The 22495-nt window shown below is 36.4% G+C and overlaps 1 long non-coding RNA gene across 1 annotated transcript; it reads right to left on the bottom strand.

The window, feature by feature from the left end:
* Positions 1–22: 22 nt before the first annotated feature.
* Positions 23–1749, bottom strand: LOC135122058 (uncharacterized). Its single transcript, XR_010279226.1, has 4 exons — positions 1477–1749; positions 1237–1421; positions 554–724; positions 23–469 (listed from the first exon to the last, which is right to left on the bottom strand). It is a non-coding gene; the product is annotated as an uncharacterized LOC135122058 (long non-coding RNA).
* Between the last annotated feature and the right edge of the window lie 20746 nt (positions 1750–22495).

Below are 22495 nucleotides of genomic sequence, written 5' to 3' on the forward strand. Positions count from 1 at the left end.
ATCATTACTGTAATAAAAACTTTATTTGGACTCAAAAGAATAAAAATTTAAAATAGGCTTTATCCTTCTTTCAAAGAAAAGCCTACTCGCATAAGCGTGTAATATCTTACTTCGCAAGCCTCCACCAACTCCGAATTTACTTCTCCCTCGAACAGCTCTAGCGCAGCAGCCACAAATGGAGATTTCGTTTTCGTTTCGGGATGCCTATAAACCACGCGAAACAAGAGATCGTCCGATTCAATATTCCAGCCAATCGCTGGCGGCGACGAGGACGGCTTTGTGGTATATTTATTTACCGGGAAAGTTTTGTAGATTTTAGTAAAAAATAAAGTTCGCTCTTGAGGCGATTTTTTTAGCAAAAGTTCTTCTAAAAGTAAACGACTGTCCTCAAGAGTTAAATTTGAGATTTTTTTACCCAGTGCAGATTTATTTAAAAGTTTGCCATCTACGCAGCTTAAATCATGAATCTCTAATTTCAAGTTTAATATAATAAACGGAAAATATACTGTAAGTAAACTTAAAAGAAAGACAAATAAATAAATTAAGCAAGTACCTTTCTCTCTTCCTAAAGATGGGAGTTCATATTTCGATACGTACGAATAAAGCGCTCGTAACTTATCCGTATTGTTAGTTGTGTCCAACCCAAAAAGTGAAAAAAAAATTTCGTGGAAATTCTTTTTAAATATTTGCTTAATTATGTTTAGTTCATGTGTTGATAAAGATTCTACATATTGATGAACAAATTCAATTAATAAAATAAAGTAGTAAAGCTTCTCACTTAATAATATGGAAAAAATATGAAAAGTAAAAAATATTTTAAAATAATAAAATTAAAAAAAAATTTAAAAAAATAAACAGTTAAAGAACTTCAACTAGAAACACAATATACTACAGTTTAAATAATTTTTATAAGCCCGATAACTTACAAAAAAGAACTAAACTAGTTAAAATTAATTTATTAGTAAGTAGTTTTAAATAGTTAATAGTAATAAAATTTAAATATAAACAACTATTTCGTTCCCTAAAATAATAAATTAAGTCGGCTTAAATTATAGATTCCTTACAGGAAGATGATTAACTATTTTTTAAAAATAATTTCATAAATTAATTCCATAAATTAATTATACTCATAATGCACAACTCTAGATCAGCTTCATTTAATTTGAAAATTTAAAAGTTAACAAAATTCTTTAAAACAATCAAAAATAACGAATAAAACTTTTATAAAGTTATCACCTTTTCGGCTTCTTTGCAAGCTAGGGGCGGGAGTATGACTTTTACCTATATCCACGGTAATAATATTCGAATCCTTTTTCGAGCCAACATCCTTATTTTCTAAAATAATAGTATTTTTACTTTCTTCTTTTTGGGTACCAAATTTTTGACCGCTGAAGGGACAAAAGGTTACATAAACTGCAGGACTAAAAGATTTATAAAGCTACTAATATTTACGTAAAAACCCAAAGTTATTAAAACCTTTTACAAACTTTTAAAATTGAATAACGTTCCAAGCATAAGAAAAAAAGCATTGCACACTCGGCTTATTGCAATCACAAAAATTCAAAAAAAAATTAAAATTTTCACTCGAGTTTTTAATGACCCAACATTAGCTGAATTTCTTGTACGAATTGTATAGGCCGTTCCCACTTTCTGAAGATTAGATTAGTCCTTGGGCTTAATTTACTAGTGGGCGCACGAACTATAATACTATACTTTGGTATATAAGCGTCACATGGACTGAAGACTAGAGTGTCATAGAAAAGTCATCGCTGTTTGCGCCAGCCACAAAACGCACGCTACCGTCAATCTACGCTGCGTCAAAAGTGGGGAAGAGCTGCCTGCTGAGTGCACCAACTTGCACGAAACTCACGCTGCAATCTTTCAAGGAATTTAGGATCTTTTGTAAACTGTTTTCAAAACTCAGCACGTCAACGACCGACAGAAACATATAACTGTAAGGCCGACGAGCTCTTAAGCAAACATGACAGGACCTCTTTCTCCTTGTCCCCTTCTTTAACATTGAAGAGAAAACAGAAACAGAAACGACCATAAACTGACCCACAAAAAGCAAGCGAGTCCTGGCACCGCTCAAAGCTCCTCTCGGACGAACCATTGGCGTTATCTTCGATTTTTGTAGTGGCATACCAATGGTACGCACTAAAAAATAGATGAGCTTCCAAATCTGCTGCATTACGATAATGTAGATTTCGCTCTGTTTAGCGAAAAGTTTCTTCAGTTACACAAGCCGCTTCTACCATCTCGCCTAGCGGACGGCACAAACTAGTTAATTATTCGAACTATCTCACTGAGAGACGCACATTAAGAAAACGGGCATTACCTTGTTTACTCCAAATGAGGTCTTGACTGAACTTTCTTCGGCCCCCTAACCTTTTCGCTCGGATGTAGTCAATGCAGTGCTATTGCGAAGCACTGTACACGGTTCTTAACATGAACAAAATTTTCTTAAGTTGCGCGCTTTATTACCCCCGTGCTAGTTGTTGCCCACGCTGCTGCAATCATTAGTCGTGTAGTGCGTACCCCTAATGCATTTTATTTACGAGTGCAGCCGGATGGCACGACTGACCGCCGCATACGATGCCTCAACCATAAGTCAAAGTTATAGTTTTCAGTAACAGATAAAGGATTCGCCTCTAGTAAAAAATAAACTGCAAAGCAAGTTAACGCGGCGATAAGAACGGCAAACTTTTTAGCGCTTGGTTAAGCACACTAATACAGCTGCTTCCGCCACTACCGCCATTGACTTCATGACTAAAACCGAAAGCGTCTAAAAGATGCGTAGCTTTTTGCCAGTCATCTTTCGAGGCAGGTCGTGCCAAAAGGCCATACTACGGCGAGGGTCACCCGAAAACTCCTTTCACGATACCGAACTAACCAGGTGAACCAAAGCAGCTGACCCTCGTATAATAATTTATGCACTGACGCAACTGAAATCACCAGGCCCTGTCGACCACTTTGCGATGGGACAGGTGTTTTGATGTCTTCGAAAACGCCCTATCAGTCTGCTTTCCGCAGGGGATAAGCTGTTGCGCTGCCCGAATGAACGCGTTTTGCAGGCGAGCTCTGAACTGCTAAACTTCAGTTTAGTCATTCAATGGCACAACAGTTCGTTGAATGAATAACCCGTGGCATCAAAATTAATAAGGGGAGATTCCCTTTCTTAGATGCCGAGAATATTTATAATTGAGTCCGGCCAAAAGCTTCTTGCATGCATTTTGTTCTCTCGCGCATTCTACAATTTACTTGAACTTCTCTAAGCGATAATGTTTACCGAGTTCGGATCAACGCTGTGTTGTCACCTCTGTGCTCGCTGACCGCCGAAGTTTTGCAATGCTATCCGTTTCCGACTTTGCGATTGAGTAGTATGTACGGGGCATGCCAGCCTCTAATAGTCCAGTACAATGCCAACTGAATTCGTCAGCACCTACCACTACTAAAAATTACCAGCCAGCTGGAAACTCTTTTTGCTGCTTTTTTTTATTTTGAGGGTGCGGAAACCCTTTTGAAATCCTCAAGTAAAATACTAGGGGATCGTCGAGGCGGGAAGTCAAGCGGGCTCCCCTGCACTATCGTGTGCGTATAGCAAAAGTTCCTTGCTTTACACGATATGTGTACGGCCTAAGCTTCTTTCCTGTGTGCATTTGATGCACCGTCCACTGTAAAGAAAGGCCGTAAGTAAGCTACTGCTAATGCGGGGTAAGCCGTATTTTATACGTAACGACAAGGTCGCAATTACTGGAAATCGCTCCAAGTTTAGCTAGTAAACGTGTCGTATTACATGCCAACTACCAAAGGGTATAGGCTTATTACGAGCTTAGCGTGATGCACTGCGAGAGACGGGCCTCTGCAAAAGTCAGTAATAGTAAAGGCTAATTTCTTATTAACTCCGCTGGTCTATATGCTTAAAGGTCAATTATATACTGCCGGGTTTACTTATTAGACTCAAACGTGGATGTATTATGCAATAATTATAGTAATTTAGTTCAACAACTGAAAACTCTTAAAAAAAAAAGGGAAGAGAAAAAAAGGTTGGTCGAGTAAAATAATATATAGGGTTAAAAAAGTTACAAATGGAATTTAAATTAATAGAAAAAATGATATAACTAGGAGTTTATAGTAGTGCTATGATAAAAGGAAAAAATTAGAAAATGTACTAGAGGCATTAAAGACCGTTAAGAAAAGTCTTGAAAAAAGATTGTTTACTTTCAGGTAAAAGACGGTCGATAATATTTAAAAAATTATTGGTTTTCTGAAAGCTTACGAACAGTATATAATATTTTTACTTCAATATAAAGTCATACTTAAATTCATAAAGGGAACTAAATAATAATTTTTTGAAGTAAAATACTAACTTTTACAAGGCATAATTACCTTTCTTTTATCCCTCAAAAAAAAGTTTTTTGGCAAAGAAAATCTTATTATATAAACAAAGAGTTCAAACTGGAATAAGATTTAACCACTTCGTAATTTACGTCTTGTTTTTGTTTACATAAATATTCAATTATCTCTAAAAGTTCTAGTTAAAGAAATTGCTTCACACTACTTATACCATTTTTCAAAAGGTTTTACATTCATTATTCAAAGGGTGGGAGGACTCTTCAAAGTTACTTTAAAACCCAAGATAATTAAATTAACATTGGACTGTAAGAAGTTAGCTACTTAAGTAAAAATAAATTAATTATAAATTGAAATTATACCATATTTGAAGGTATACTTTGTATTTTAAAGACAGATGTATATTAAAAGTGCTCTAGATGAAATTTAAAAAACACTTCAAGGGTTAGTTCCTTTTAAAAGTTGTTTGGTACGTAAAGTGCGTCATAACCAGTACTTCTTGCTAAAAAAAATAAAAAAGATATATCTTTTAATAATAATAAGTTCCATACTGGCAATATTTATTGGGCCCTCACTCATTCTATTGCTAAGATTCTTATAAGCAATAACTTTTAACCTAAGCACCTTAAACTTAACAGGTTGGTGAAAGTTAGACTACACAGCACATACTTATTTTTATGGTAAATCTTGGTTAGAGCAGAGTAGCATCTGACAAGGGTGGCTGTTTTAATTTATAGAAGATTTTGAAATCGGACAGTCTTGTTACGCTTGCTATGGATTATAACATCTTTTATCTTAAGGACTATTCTTATGATTTCATTTAGAATAAAAAGACTTTCTACTTTATTGTCGATGGCGCTGGTGCATTTACTTTTTTTCCCTCGTCTAGAATTCTCATTAGTTGTACACTTAAATTAAAACTATATAGTTGTTTTTCGGTTTTACACTCTTTAGTTTTTTAGTAAATTTATATGGGAAGTGGCCCTTACTTCCAGAGGGATATGTGACTTACAATAGTCATTATAAGACAACATTAGTAAGATTTTCCCTAATAGTATGGGGCTAAAAGTATACTCTATAGCTTACAAGCTTTAAGAATTTAGTATAATATACGAGGCGAACTAACCGCATCAAGAAGAAAAGATATATCTTAAAAAAGATATATCTTAAACTTCAATGTCTGTTCTAATCTAAACTTATAATACCTTCTTTACTTATAAAACGGATTTACAACATACTTCCATTAAGTGTTATCCGGGCCTTTCTTGTATAAAAAAGAAAATTTGAATGCAGTATTTAACGTAGTAACGTACACCTCCATTAAAATAGAATTTAATGCCGTTATTAAGCAGATTAAAGACCGTACATATTTTAGCAATAGATTATAAAAGGTAGCTAATGACCAATATATAGTTACCTTAAATAATTTAATTTTTAGATCCATGCAGTAAGGTGATTAAATTCTAAACAGATTACTAGGCATCCTCGATATCATTGTTTAATTAGTAATCTTACTTTAATGTTTAAGTAAAAAAAAATATACTTGAAATTTTTAAATGGAATAATTGAACAAAGAAAACTGTTTAAAGAGTAAATAGCGTACCAACGGTAGTAAAGTTAATAAAAGGTAGAATAGAAAAAGTATATTTGGAGAAACTATGAATTTTGGTGCTTAGAGTTTTATAAACACATACAGCAAAATAGAACGCGTACTGCAAGTTTTTTTTTTATTTTTAGTGTAAGTTCGGAAAGAAGTTTTAAAGAATCAAATAATATTAGCAACGTGGTTAGTTCTCCAATTAACTTATACTATAGTACATAAAAGTTTATAATGCATTTTTAAATTGTAAACTACATTAAGTAAAAAGCTTATATAGTTTTATATTAGGTTCATTATCTTCAAAAAATAAAACATTTAGCTCTAAACAAACTTTCTAATTCCATAATGGTACTTCCTTTGGCCACACGCGAGGAAACGTACTATTGAAGTCAGGAGTTGCTGGCGACAGAATAAAATTTTCTGGTTGTAATTACCCATGTTTTAAGTATTAACACTACTGTGACTAGAGTTTTTAAAAAGAACTATTATTCTTTTAAATAAAAAAATAAAGGTTCAAGAATAAGACCATATGTCAAACCTCTGAATGAAACTAATGAGTATTGTATTCAATGAATTTATTGCTGCTGAAACACTAAACTATAAATAATAATTAGTAGGTTATAGTCAACGTGGGGGAAGCAAAAAAGTGAAAAGAGCCTTTGACTTTATAATCTGTAGTAAAAAAGCGAGGTTTTTTCTAAATTTAATATGTTATTAAGGCTCTTATTCCTAAAACCTTTTTTATAGTAAGTCTGTGGAAAGCTTCTGATCCAAAAATGTTTAAAAGAAACTTATATAATGTCCTTCTTTACAAAGCGGCTAGTAAATTTATACGAGGGGCCCTGCTAATACAGCCTATAATTTTTGTATATGTATAAGGTTAAGTCATGCGAAAAAAAAATATGGTAGGCACAGAATTAATAGCTATCCGGTTTAATAAAAATAAACTATATTTTTACGCGGACGAGCACACGATTAAATGATATAACTAATTATAAAAGAGTTATTTGAAATAAGCAGAAACGCTTTTACAAAAAAATGTATTAACGGAGACAATCAATCTAAAACAGAATTTAACACTAATCAGAACTTATACGCTGGATATTTAGGCTCTATGAATTTATAAAATAAAATCTTGGACGAAACATGGAGAGATTTAAGGAAAAAAAGGGAAAAATAAGTAGTTCGTATTCTCTGTAATAGACAAGTAAGGTTAATTCTTGATTTAAATAAGTTATTAAGACTCTAATTTTTGGAATATAATTTATAACAATCCTGTGGAATGCTTTTGATCCAACAAGTTCATAGCTGCTGTATCTGGACTTTTACCTTTTAAAATTTTCTCAAAATATCCGTCTTCTTTTTGTAAAGCGCCTACTATTCCTTCTTTATCATAGTAAATACTGAATTCTGTTTATGATAAACAATTATTTCTTTAAATAATTCACATTTAATAGAGGTTTTAACTAATTTTCTTCGAGGATAGTTAGGTAAAATGCCACTAAACGAGGCCTTAAAAGATGATTGAGAAGGTCTAATTGTTGCATTCTATAGTGCAAAGGAACCCCCCCCCCGTCTTTCCTTAATAATTTAATATTGCATAATATTATAGGCTACATCAAGAAAATTATTTTCTTTAGCAGCTTCGTAGTATTCCCCTAGCTCACTTTCAAGAAAAAATGTACGAAATAATGGATCTGATCTCACGTTATTCCATATACGGGATAAAGAAGGGTATAGTACTTGATCAATATCGTACTGAATTATTAAAGCAACCAATTTTTAAATTTGTCAATTTTACCTTAAAAACTTAAATCTTGAATAAAGAAGCTAATTTCCTTACGTATTTTGAAAAGAATCTGGGGCACGTTAGGTACCAGTAAGAGATCAATCAATTCTCTCTCTTTTGAAGGAAGTTGAGTCGGCAGCCTTCTCTCCGATTCTATATCTCCCCAAGTCATTTTTCTCGTACTACAGAGTGAATTAGTTTTTCTTTACCCCAATCTCTAGTACTATATAAGCCCCAGTATTAAAAATCAACATAATAAAAAACTTTTTTAATGGACACGTCGACAACAATCCTGCATTCCTTTCTCACTTTTTCCTAGAGTCACTAACGAGAACATTATCTAAGGGGACTAAAATAGATGTAGAAGGGTGATAACGCGTCATATCCTCCTTCGGGAAGAACGTTTCTTTTACATCCTGAAGTTCAATAATACCCATGTTATCTATATATGCTAGTAATCCAGTTTATTAAGTTCCTCAATGTTATTTCCGAATTTTACTAAGAATATGGCTCTCTAACATCACTGTTAGTTGGAAACATGAACCGAATCTCCTTGAACTTTAACAAGTTTCACATTAAATTTCTACATTAAAACAATACTTTCAGGATCACTCATTAATGAGATAGTCGGGTCAACCTTATTATTTAAAGCTGTAGACCAGCTGGTTTCAGTATTTTTTGTTAGCAGGCGATTAAATTGTTCAAAATAATTATTTATATTGTCAATAAATTATAACCCTCAATATCCCAGTTGATAAAGATCCTCGTTAAGTTCGTTAGCTGACTAAAAGTAGTTTAAGTACGCCATAATCAAGCAACGCATAATTCAAGCTTTTAGGGAAGATACTCTCATACTCTCCTATGTTTAAACCAACACGTGATAATTTAAAATAATTTAAGAAATGTTCCAGGAGTAAGGCTGTTTTACCTTCGGTGCCCAGCGAGGCAAAATTATTGCCTGGGAATAAATATTGATTTTATGTTATTTTAATAAACGGGTGTTTGCAATAGCACTCCCGTTTCATCAATCACAAATTTTTCTTTAAATATACTAATTGGTAAAGCGTAACCGGGTGGAAGAAAAATTCCTCTACACATTTGGCTTAATTTTAGGCGTATGAGTAAAGAAAAGAGACAATATTGGTGGCGGCTACTGTACTACGAGACACTTTCTAAAAATTTGGTAACCCGTCCAATTAAATATAATCAACCATTCTTCGGTTTTTTCAAAAAAGTCAGTGGTAGTCCTTTGTCCAGGCATAAATATAAATATTCGGTCGTAGGCAATTAGTGTGTCATCAAAAGCTTTTTTTAAAAACTTTAAGAAGGTCAAAAAATTTATCAGGAACTTCTATCAAAGAAAATTCAATACTATTGGGACATCCTCGATATTTTTGCTTAATGTAACGTCAGGAATAAAACAGTAGTAGTCCTCGTGTGTAATAAATATATTTTTATGGTATAAATTATATTATAAAATAATTTTTGTAGTTTATATTTCATGAAGAAAAACACTATTTGAGCGATTTTTAAAAGCAACGCGCCTTCCTCCTTTTGGTTACAATTTTTTTTTGGAGTGGTACGGCGCCCACAATAGATACTTAAATAATAACGTAAGCGCAGCAAACTGTTTTCTTGACTTATTTTTTGGCCCTATTAACTCAAGGAACCTACAACTCTTTAAACTTGTCTCTCGCAAAGAAAAGGATCCTCGGGCCTGAATGGCCAATAAGCTAGAGATCTAGACCACTTTGCGTTTATTGTTACTATTGGTCTAATATAGATTAGTTTTGTGCGTGTATGAAGTTTATTTATTTTAGTAAACAAAAAAATAAACTTTCAAGGCTCCTGCCTTGCGATGAGGGCCTCGTAGTCGGGTGGGGGGAGGGGTCTAGCTGGCGTCTCCGAGTGGCCTTCGGACCTTGCGCCTAAGGCTGCCTCTCCCGGCGATGCATTTAGATGTTTTCCGCCACACTAGGTCGAGTGGCGGGGACCCGGGCCCGATACTTTCCGCTTTTTTAGTCCTTCGGGGAGAGTCTTTATAGCACTCTAAAGAGCGTACACTAGTGGGCAGTGATGCCCCGGTCCTGTAGAAGAGGGGAATTCAGATTAAGCAACTTAAGGTCTCCAGAAAACAGGCAGTAGTGTGCCAGCGCTAAATATATATATACATACAAACTTTTTTTTTTTTTTCGGTCTCGCGTAGCCCTCTTGCTGTTATTGGATGTGACCTGCGCACCTCAATTACTTTAACTTACAGTTGACAGACTTGTTAAAGTTTATTACATTATTTATTATTATTACTCTTATTATATAATAATTATTATTTTTTCGTTATAACCTCTTTTCTCTTTATTTATCTATACTTATCGACGTTTTATCTGTTTTAAAAAAATGAGTCCCTCTACTGAAGAAAAGTTGCGAACTTTGATTGCTAACTTATTAGCTGTTAACGAAGAACTCAGAAGAGAGTTAGATTCAACCAAAGCTTAACTTAATGAGCACATAAAAACTACTCAGGATAAATTAAAGTCTAAAAGATGAATGGAGTCTGTTGTTACGATAACTAATAATAATGTTTACTCGGCTTTACGAATTCTAGATCAACCACAGAGTTTTAAAATATTAGAAGAAAGCGAGAACTTACAATTGACCAAAAACGTAACGCTTAACGGTAAAGTAGGTTTTAGTAGTAATAGTAGTAGCAGTGGTGTAGTAATATATTAATACTTCCCATACTAGCGTTTCTATTAATAACATAGCCGAGAGCGACCACACTATTAGTAATATTAATAATTTAAGTAGTGGTAAAATATTAGTAATAATCATGGTAGTAATATAACTTATAATAGCTTAAATAAGAGTAGTGAGAGTAGAGATATCCACGAAGACTTGGAAAGCCCGTAAAACTATACAGCATTAGAACCTATGGGGGTGAGGTTAAATACGGGACCATCAAAGCCCGAAAAAGAGAGTTGCGTCGGAAGGGGTAAACCTACCACCTGCGCGTAAATGCTCTTAACCGCTGAGCTACGCGACGACAACTCTCCATCCCTGTATGATGGTTTTACTTATTTAACCTGTTATACAGCACAGCTTAGACGTAGTGCTTCTGGCACTGCTCCTAAGAAAAATAAACTTTCGAAAGAAACGGGATCTCTTAAAGGAATGATTCCTCCCGTTACTCTATGATAAAAACAAAAGTGGCCCTTACTAATTCATTTGCAAACCCACGGCGTAAATATCCCACGATCAAGAGATACCCGCCTTGGAAGCAAGATATTTCCTATGACAGCTAACGATTACCACTCTATAACAGCGATTATGCGAGGCTCAGGAGTTTCAATTCTTAACATATCAACTATCTGAGGACAAGTCTTTGAAATTAGTCCTCCGCGGGATTCACTATGAACTCGATCTTTCAACCATTGAAGAGAATTTGCGCGCTCAAGGCTTTACATCCCCTCGAATTGCGCGAAAGCTAACGGTGGACCTCATAAGTGGTAAACGTAAGAAGCGTTCGTTACCACTAGTTTTAATACATATACCCAGAAACGAGGAAAAAAAGGTATTAGAACTAAAGACTATCTATCACCTTCAAAATTGAGTGGAGGAATTTCGAAAGAGTAACCGCATTGGTCGGCAGCATCGTTGTCAGACCTTTGGACACACCGCAAGCTTTTGCACTGCGGCCCCCCGATGCGTTTAATGTGGCAAGGGCCACTTTACAAACCTATGCACGAAAGCACTAGCCCTGCTACTTGTGCAAATTGCGGTGTGGAGTGCACGCCGCTAATTGTCTAGGCTGCAAATACAACCCGCCGGAAGGAAGGCAGCCAATCCGCAAAATCCACTCTGCCGGTACTTATTACAAACAATACCGTTACTCTAGGAGTCTCTTACACGTCCCATTGGAAAAAAAAACCTTCTCAAAGCACGCCCTCTATTCCGTTAGTTTCTAAAGCTCCTTGCTGCGCTTCTACTGCGGAAACTGATTAGCAACAGCACCAACCACCACCAACCTTACAGCGGCTGTAGCAATTTTAACGACGAATTTATCTAACATGCTTGAGACTGTGAAAGGACTAGAAGCTGTTTATAATGGTTTCTAAACTAAAAATGCGTCGCTACATTCGATTATTATTTTGGAATGCGAATGGTGTTCAGAGTAAGATGAATGAGCTCCAGGAGCTGTTACAGCTGAAAGAATTTAATATGTGCGCCATCAACGAGTTGCACCTCCTTCCTAAGGTCGCATTTAACCTGTGCAACTTTGTTACTCATCGTCAAGACCGGGTCGATCCACGTGGCCTGGCGCGACTTTCTTGGTAAAGCGGAGCATTCAACATCACTCGATATCTCTGCCACCTCTCGAGGCAGTGGAAATTCCCTATGTGTGTGGCCGATCAAGTGGCCGTGTCTGTGCTCGCTGTATACAAATCCCCTCGGAAGCTACTACTGCCCTCCGATTTTGAACACTATCCTTGCGGGTAACTCCTCTGCTGTTTGTGCGGTGATCTCAATTGTAAGTACCTTTCATGGAACAGCCGAGTCGATAATTCGAATGGCCATGCCCTTGAGGCCTCTGCTGATGAGCAGGAGCTGTGCATACTAGAACCCCAGCAACCAACACAAGGCGATTACAGGCGCAATGGATGTACTAATATCGCTAAAATAAAAGATATACGTCTCACAACGGTAATTGAAGCGCTCCAAGAGCTCTCCTCCGTTCACCTTCCAGTTACTCTCTAATTAGGCGACGAGAAGGACACACCGAAGACTATCACCCGCTTTTTTACATACTGGGACAAATATGCTGAATTTTTAGAAACCACCCTCCCGCTATGCATGTCACTAACGTCTACACCCACCCTGCTGTATGATGCTGTCGCCTTATTCGAAAAAACATTGAACATGGCTCGCACTACTGCCACGACAACTTGTGAAGTAGCACATCTTCCCAATCGCCTTCCTGCCGAACTAAAGGTACTTATCTGCCAAGGTCGACGTCTTATCCGAGTGACCATGTTGTTGCAGTGCGCCGCAGACAAACTTGCGCTTAATCAATTGCACAGGTGCATAAGAAGAAGCTAAAGGCCCATTTTAACAGTAAATGGGAGGCCAAGCTCCACATACAACCGCTTTCGGCAACAGCAACCGCTTTTCCTTTTGGAAGTTTGTTAAAAAGATCAAAATTTGGGGGCTTGCACCACTAGGATCTCTTCGTGATGGTAATATAGTGACCGAGAGTGATGAAGGCAAAGCTACACTTTTCGCTAATCTCCTTGCAATCCAAAACGTATCAGTTGCTCATTTAACTGCCACTGTTGCGTTCCAACACCTGAGCTTATCCCTTCCCGATGTTCACGTATTACTTGAGCTAGTTAATGTTGGCGAGGTTCAAGCGATTGTCGAAGCGCTACCCCAACGAAGAGCGCCTGGTTCCCATGGCCTCACTAATGAGATACAGAAAAAATTACCATTAACAGAGATTATCTGTACTTCCTAGTACAAAATCTGCGATGGTCCTTAGAACCTTTTCGATCCGATGGAAGATGGCGGCCGTTGTGATGCTGCCAAAGACACTTAAACCGGAATCAGCAACTAGCAAGTATCGACCCATTCGATCCCTTGTCAGCGGTCAACAAAGTGGGTGAGGTCGTTTTACTGCGCCGTCTAAAAGAGGTCGATGATGCTCGGGACGCCTTGTCGGAGTTTTAATTCGGATTTCGGGAAGGGCACTCAAAGCTCCAGCAGCTCTTCCCCTTAACTGAATGGACCACTCGCACTTTTAACTTTAAGAAGGCAACAGACGCTGTCTTCCTTGACTTTGAAAAAGCATTTGATAAAGTTCGACATGATCTTTAAAACGTTCTGAAGTCATATATGATAGCCACGCCTTCAGCGTGCGCGTGGGATACACGGTAGCCGCTGCGAGCTTGGACAGTAGGCGCCCCTCAGGGGATCGATCACTTCTTTCGCCCCTTTTCCTTGCACATATTGTCCTCTACTCCAATGATACAGCTATTTACTCATCGCTCGAAGTCTCCTGCCTTGCTATGCAAGCATCTACAGCTCTATCTTGACGCCCTTGCTGACTGGTGTCGTAATCGGAAAGTTTCTGTAAATGTGGTGAAGAGCAAAGCGCTTTTAATTACTAAGAAACCCGTCCCCTTGTTGGTGCCCTTAACCTATGATGGCTTGAAGATTCCGTGGTTCTCATGCGAAATACTTGGGTCATCAGTGCCCACAAACATTCCTGGCAGCCACACGTAGACTATCTAGTGGCGAAGGACAAAGAGCCTCGAAGATACTTTATCCTTAACTAGGCGGTAAGAGCAAGCTTTCTCTGCGAAACAAATGGCAATTGTATATGTTTTTAATCCAGCCAATAATGACCTACGTCTCTGCCTTCGGGCCTACGACACCACTGCAATAGCTTCGGCACTTCAAGTGCGAGAGTGCTAAATGAAGCTTTTTATTGAAACCTTCAGCTGGGTCCTTTAGACGTCGTCTTTCAACGTCATGTCGTTGCCCTTTACGGCAGGCTGACAAGGTACACTAATCGCCTGCTGGTGAGTGAACTTATTTAAGAGTCATGGGACGGGTTATGTTATCGGGGGCCACGTGAAGAGCGTAAGCGGTAGTTTTTGTTTGTTAATGTCCAGAAAATAATAACACCTTTTTAACTGAAAGCTACTTTGTATTAAGTCTCCGATCACAACTGATTGAGAGCTCGAGTAATCCAAGTTTTTTTACTCGGTCGAGCGCCAGAAACTGTCATTTATAAATAAATAAATAAACAACAACAGATATGCCAGTGCCTCAAAAAAAAAGGGGGCCCTTCTTTTTAGGTGGGTAGCTCATAATCGGGGAGGCCCGGCTGGCAGTGGGGCTGGCTGGTGTCTCCGTGTGGCCTCAGATCGTGTGCCTAAGGCTTGCTCCTCTCGGTGATGGTTTTTAGTGGTTTCCACCACATTATACCAAATGGTGGGAGAGTCTGGGCTGAACATTTCCCGCTTTTCCCGCTTTTCCAGTCCTTTGGGGCAGTCATTATAGTTCTATATAGAGTGTGCACTGGTGGAAACTCGAGCCTTAACGCTTGCAGAAAAGGGGAATTAAGTGGCTTGAAGTAGCTTACGAAGACTGGTGGTAGTATGCCACTGCCTAAAAAAAAAAGTTTTTTCCTTACCAGTTTCTGCTGCGCGCTTGCTTGGCTTGCTTAGAGGAGTTGCATATTCTTTAACTAAAAACTTGACTTTCTTGAACTAAGGATAAGCGTATTTTAAACATTATTAATCTTATAAACTGAGCAAAAAGTAAAACCGCAAGCAAAATAGCGACTGTCCTTTTTATATACTACTAACTATCATTTAAGGATTTAGCACATATTCCTATTTTCTCTCCACTTTTAAGAGGGTTCTAAAACACTAATGATGATCAGTATATTCTTCCAAAAAAGTATAAGAAACCGTGCTCGAACCCGTCGTGTAGCATGATGTAATTAAAACCGCTTAAAAAAAACAGAATTAGGAGAGGCGGTTAACTATGCCTTTCTAAATACAAACTTCCGCATAAAGAAGGGGGGGGAAGGAACCGGGTGACATTCTTTCATTATTACGGTTTGTTATTATTATTATTCATAAACCTTTTGCAATGCACTAAGATTGACCTTCTAAACTTGTTGACTAGATGAGAATAATACTTAATAAAAAAAATAAATTACTTAACTGTTATAAACAAGTCGGTTATAAAGTCCTATTGAAGATAAAAAGCGTAAAAATGTGTGATCGAAGCAACCATTTATAAAAAGTTGCTACTGTTAGATAAATAACAGTTAAGCTAGGTAGCAAAGAAACATAGAACTAGAACTAAACGAGGGTCCTAAGGATACTAAGATCGTAGAAATAAAATAAGGTCGCGTAACAATAATCGAGAGCAACAAACTTTAAAACACGTAAAGATAGCTCTTTATTACCCAAAATTCGTTTCATCCGAGGGAGAGATGTTTACTTTATGCCCCTGCAAGAGAAGAAGAGAAAACTACTTATTTATGTGGGATACCGCGCTTTGCGGAATTGGAAATAAAGTTGTAATCTTTTATTATTTTATTAATCAATTATTACAGAAATCTTCACAAATCAATTTAGATCCTTATCCGTGATTTTATGTTTTATTTCTCATGACGTGCTTATGACTCATAACCCCGACATGTTCTGTTGTTCTGTCCAGTATCGTCTATCACGTGTTTTTAGTAATCGCCTATTATGCGATATAAACTCACGTTTCTGTCAAGTTTCGACTTAAAATTAAACTTGTAACCCATTTTAGATGCTTCGTTTCTTTTTCTTTTTTTAACGAAGAAAGTAGTTAATTTGAACAAGCGGTTTTGGGCCTCGCATCCCCCTGGAATTTTTCTTTAAAAAGTACGGTTAAAAAATATCTAAAGTGGAAAGAATGTTCCGCTGTTATAAAATTGAGTGCTAAATTGACAAAAGGATTACGTACTCATCTGAAAACTGTTCATAAGACAGATTTAAAAATTGCAAAGGAATTAAACTTTTTGGTGTCCAAGTTTTCCGTAGTTTCTATAAACCAATTATTTTGTAGTATGCTTTCAAATATGCTATTATAGTTGGCCTCTAACCTTTTGCTTTTGCAGGCCCGTTCAAAATGTCTTAGTTTCCGGCAGTCACACTATGAATTTCGTGGAGTTGTGAATTTCATGGTCTCTATAGAGTTTGCATGCTGTTTCTATGCGTGCCTATACTCAAGTAATATGCACATTATAATTATTTATGTTTGCAGTTTTAGGTGGCTACACTTGCACCTGTAGCAGTTAATGTTAAGTGTGCTCTTTTTTGATAAGGTGGTTGTTAATTGCAGTTCCTGCTTCTCTCGTTTTGAAGGAGAGTTGTTGCAGTCAGTGTTTATTTTTAGAGTGTAATAGAGCGTGTAGCGCGAATTCACATCTATTTATTCTAGCTTTATAGTATATTACTATTTGGGAAATTGTGTGAAGTTTGTACTCCTCACAAGTTCTATATATTAGGGTAACCATTTTGAGTATGTCACTGAATTTTGGTAGATCAAGAATTTTTATAGAGAGCATTGTTCCTTTACATTATAGCCAGGTAGTCTGGCCTTTTAGCATACTCTTAAATACTTTCGTCCTCATTTGAAAAGGACTTGCATAGTCCTTTTAGCTTGGTCATAAATGTGATAGTGATTTCATTTAAAAACACGCGGTCTTTACCGTTTGGATAACCAGTCTGGTTCGCAATGTCAAGTGTTGTACCCTTAATTAAATATTTTTATGAAGGCGGTTTTCATTATTCTTATACCGGTAGCTGAAGTTTTTAATAGCTTCCTCTTCTTTATGGAACCCTCTCTATGGGCTCATCTTGAAAAATAGGTTTTTCTTGTTCCGTGAGAACTAGTTTTATGTAAACTAGCCACTAACTTAGGAGGCATCCTATTGCATCCTCTAATGGGGAAAGGGGGGGGGCGAAGATGGTTTATTAATTGGTTACTCCTCTCTGTTATGTATTAATTACTCGATTTCTGCCAGAAAATACGCAGTACGCCATTGACCAAGAGATCTCAGCCAATGAGCTTTTACTTATCTGTAATTAGAAATTTTTGGGTTTTGTAAACTATTAACTTTTCTCCACCGATAATTTCACTTGCTGTTGCTATTGTAAATTTATCATTTTCATGTATTTGGTGTTTAGATTGTGTCTTTGTGTCAATTTAAATTTTTTCTTATTTGGTCGCTTTACGATAGCCTCTTAGTTAAAGAAGACAATTATTACTCTGTTTACAAGCGTATTAAACTTGAATCAAAGCTACTAAGGACAGTCCTGACTGCTACTAGGATTTCAACCTACGCATTTGATAAGTAACCTAACTTCATGACCAAATATTAGCAAGATCGTTGTGGTGTCAGCTCTAGCCCAGGATGCCAGAAACATGCCTGCAAAAAAATTAAAAGTTAAAAAGATACGGTGCATGCACAGGCACAATGTCGAGAAAGAAGAACGAGTGTTTCTGTACCCTTATATATGATTTTCCGCGAGCTTAATTATTTAGTAGGTCCTAAAGAGCGAGTATATCAAAAAAATTCAAGCTCGGATGCCGAATTTGAGAACTTTGGAACCTTAGCTACGAATTAGGGGTGTTGAAATGCAGAATTGAGCTTCATTCTCCGAGTTTTCTCTTCAATGCTTTGACCATTTAGCTAATTAAAACTAGGAACATAACATAAATTGTTTATCTTGAAGTAAGTACCCGTTAGTTTGTCTAGGTCCTTCAGAAATATTTAGGATATATGTTTGGAATTGGGCCATTCATTTAGTTCATTTATCTCTCTAATTTTACTCTAAGTCGAGATGTAAACCTATCTTTATTCTCAACAGCTTTTCTCGACCACACCTCGATATAGTACTATTGGTAAGGATAATTATTATTATAATTTTATTATACTTTTAAGTAGAGTTTTGTTGTAGTTCCTTAGGTAACAACACCATTAAGTTCATGAAAAAATGTTTTCGAAAAGGTACCTCAAGGTGAAGACAATTATTACGGGCGGTGTTCCAATAGAGATATAAACAAACCCGGTCCATAATCGGTGCACTCTCCTTGAAGGATTTAAAACCCATTAATTGTGCCTTGATGAGCAAAGTACATGAAGAGGTTTTTTTTCGCTTTTTTGTACCAGAAATTCGTTCTATTCTTGTAAATCAAACACACAAGCACTTGAGAAATAATAAATTTAATTCATTTTATAATAAGTAGAACGAAAACCCGCTGGTAAGGGGAAGGGGGGGGGGGGGTGATAAGTTTCTCGCTTTTTATAACTTTGCTGAGCTACTAAGTAGACTGTTTATAAAAGTTCCTTTTAGGGTACAAATCTATTAAACCAAAAAACTTTATTATAATTTGGAGGAACAGTTTACTTTTACTTAGATGTAAAGGGAATAAGTGCAACTAGAAAACTGATCAATAATATTGTCTCCTTGTAGTGCATATAAATATATATTTTATTATGATTATATTTATTTTATGTATATACATCTTTTATTTTAATTAACTTCTAGCATAACAGTATTAGTACCACATAGTAACATTTAAATATATAGAAGCCTTTATAAGAAAGGGTCGCTTTCATGGATTTGATCCTCGGGATAAGCCAGTGAATCGTTGTTTCGCCTTTAATAAAGTTTATACAAGTAATATCTATTTTTGGTCACTGCAATTAAATTTATACTACTTGTGAAGGTAAATACAACCCCTTACAAAACAAACAAACTGACTCTGTCTGCTTTTATTAATGATGGTTCGTTAAGCGCTTTTGATCGCCGTCCAAAGTCGTATATTTATATATATCTGGGGACATCCAGTACGTTCTTGTACCTGTCTTCCCCAAGTACTTTGGGGCATTTTAGGCCGAGGATGCTCAGTCCGCGCTTATCAGATTAGGCCCTAAGTCTGGGATGTGTACCTCCGAATTATCGATTGACTTATTCCATAGAGATTTTCACAAAGAACTACTAGAGAATTATTCGCAAAGAAAGCGGTTAGATAGGAGGAGAGAAGTATCTTCCGGGGGGACTTGCAAGCAGCGATCAGAAGCACGGGTCCCTGTTCTGCTAAGCGCAAGGAACTTCTTACAATCTCGATACTCTGCAAAGATGGCACAAATATCAATGATGTTATATACTCCCGTTGGCTACGGCACACACGCCGCCGTGTGCGTCAACTCAGTCTTGGTGATATCTTAAGAGTTTTACAGGTAAAATGCGACGTCATGGGAGGTATGCGGCTCATTAACGGTGCACACATCAACTTTTCACGTTCCAGGAACTCCTGCAGTTCGAATATCTTGCTCTAAACACAGTTCGCATTTTCAAAAGAGTGGTCGAATGTGGCTGCCCATCTTTGATCTGAAAACCATTGCAAAAGATTCCAATTCTTTCACTGTGTCGAGCATGATGAACAGATTCGACGTTAAAATTGGTCGACGGTGGATGTTGTTGCTGCTGTTACTGATCACTTGCCTGGCTTGGAGCGAGGGAACTTTAGAAGCTACAGAAATTTTGGGTGATTATAACTAGAGAATGGAGAACCGTATCTATATCCATTAGCCTTTGTCGATCACGCCTCGGTGTATGCACTACTAGGGGTAAAGGTTGCTTCGGGCGTTTAGCATTCGCAATGTCCTCAATGTACATCCTTACAATAAGGAGAAGTGGATGTTTTGCGTGCCAAGTTTCTCTGTACTATTGAGACATCGAGATCTCAAAAGATTCCACAAAATACCAACTCTAAAGATTTGTGCTCTGGTATTTGATAAGTAAAATGCGACAGCACTTCATCACGCATAAGCGATGTGGTGGCGCGGTATTCGTCGGCGATTGCAGGAGCTTTAAGGCGAATTCCAGCCCTGTTGGCTTGCAGGAATTTTTACAAGATAATGCCAATTCTGAATTTTTAAGAACCAACAGGAAGACTCATTATTTCGCCTTAAAGATGCAGCGGTGGAAGGAAGGTCGGAGATGGCGGAAGTATAATGGGAACGGTGAAAGTGCCCATGCTCATGGAAAGGTATATCTAAGTCTTTGTATATATTATCATTAACGTCATTATTGGTAATAATAGTTTTTCGAGTCATTCCTAATAATGATCCAATTATTACTGTTTTCAGTCATTATCATTACTATATGTACTAGTATTATTACTGTATAATTACTACTACTGCTATCATTATTAGTATAAGTAATGCTATTGATTGACATTGTTGTTCTCATCACCATTACTATTTTTATATAAGTATTATCAATATTCTTAATTTTGTGCCTTTTTTCCACTTTTGCACTACCTAAGGGTACTTTAAGCGGTTCTCTTTGTTTTCTTATCCCTATGTTATAATAAGTGGTCGAAGAGCAGAGTAAGGAAAAGATCATCCGTGCGGTTCTTTCATCTATTAATTTCATTTTTAACAGAAATTAATTTTTCAAGGCCCTATAGTTTGACTTTACAGCTTTTAGCTCTTTGTAAAAGTTCCTCAATAATGGTCATTAAATTTAACTGTCTTTCGTAGGTAGGCTTCCAGGCAAGAGGGGCTCATAAAGCCCAAGTGTATAATATATAAAAGTTATCAATAAATAAAAAAAACTGTAAATCTGTTAGAAAGTGAACTTTTTAAACTATAGAAAACATGTATAATTATAGTGTAAGAGGTTTAAGTAAAATTTATCAAAAAGGACTAAAAATGCGCATGAATACCCAAAACTTAACATATACATGTACTTGTTTTCCATTTATTCTCCGATTATTCTAGATTATTTATATTTACTATATACTAGTCGTCAAGAAAGTGGTGGAGTCCGTGTTATATTTGCTATGTCCACAATGATAAATAACTGTCCTAACTCCATATTACATGCCAGACTACAGGTACTCTTCCAAATATGCTACTACCACGCGATAAGTCAAGTGATATCGCACATAGTTTTCTATCCTAGATTTTGTCTATTCCCTTTAAGTATAACCACCTCAGTTCATCATAAGTTTATGAAGAGACCAGAAGACGGAGAGGCCTGGCTGACAATGGTGCTGGCAGGAGTCTCTAAAAGGTCCCAATCTTGCAATTGAGGCCGACCCTCCAAGTGATAGTTTTTTTTGAGGATACCATTACACCAGGCCGAATGGCAGTAGTCCGGGCCCAATATTTCCAGCTATTCCAGCACTTTGGAAGAGTCATGCTAGTGCAATCTCCTTCAGGTGGGTCTTCGTGCCCATTTAGATGAGATTAAGCAGTATATTAGCTCTCCTCTAATTGAGGTCTAACTTTAATAATGATAAAATTTATAAATCACTACACAAACAATAGAGTAAACTGCTTTATAAGGCTAAAAGGAACAGCGAGACTACATAACGAACAAAGTTGTGTAAAACCTAGTTTATTAGTTACGATTGAAAAAACCAGGTAAGGGCTAAACTAAGTGCTAAAAATACATTAAAGAAATAAAAATAGATGTGGTTAATTATAGAACGAATATATAATAAATCTGAATATAAAGTGTAAAATAAACAGATGAAAATAATAAGAAAAAAAACGCAGAGTTAGGGTTTATTATAGTAAGCATTGATATTTGCATTCTTTATAATTTAAGTAAAAGATGCATGTCAAAGTTTAAAACTATTGACTTCGGGCGTAGTGGCTAAAGCTTTCATTTATTTTTATCAAAAATGTTGTATTCAATTTTTGTCTTATAAGTGCACTGTCTATTATTATGGTTTAAGCCCACATGATAAAGAAGTGAGCAGAAAAAAATTTCTCATCAAGTCTCTTTTAAATATTATAAGTTAAAAAGAGGACAAAAAATAATAAACAACGATTTTGCTTACATATTAGTCATAGTTTTAAAGACATCACGTTCAATTTCAGTTACTGGGTTTAGTTCCAGGTGCCTATTATTAGTCAAATTTTTAAAAGAAAATTTTTTAATATTAGAAAGCACTATATTTCCTTGTCGATTGTCAATTTTCCTTATGTTCAATTAAATCAACGCGCGTACAACTATAAAGAAAACTTAAGAAGTGTTAATACTTTATTTAAATAAGGATTAATTGGTTTTCCAATACATATTTTTTTGTACTAAATATAAAGCAAAAGTCAATATAAAACTGCCCTTCTAGTTTCGTGTATAACTATAAGAATACCATCACATTAATATTACTATAAGTAA

This window comes from Zophobas morio, unplaced genomic scaffold (assembly GCF_036711695.1).
Source record: "Zophobas morio isolate AGI-343-1 ecotype UQ-CSIRO unplaced genomic scaffold, CSIRO_AGI_Zmor_V1 ptg000847l, whole genome shotgun sequence".
Taxonomy (NCBI): domain Eukaryota; kingdom Metazoa; phylum Arthropoda; class Insecta; order Coleoptera; family Tenebrionidae; genus Zophobas; species Zophobas morio.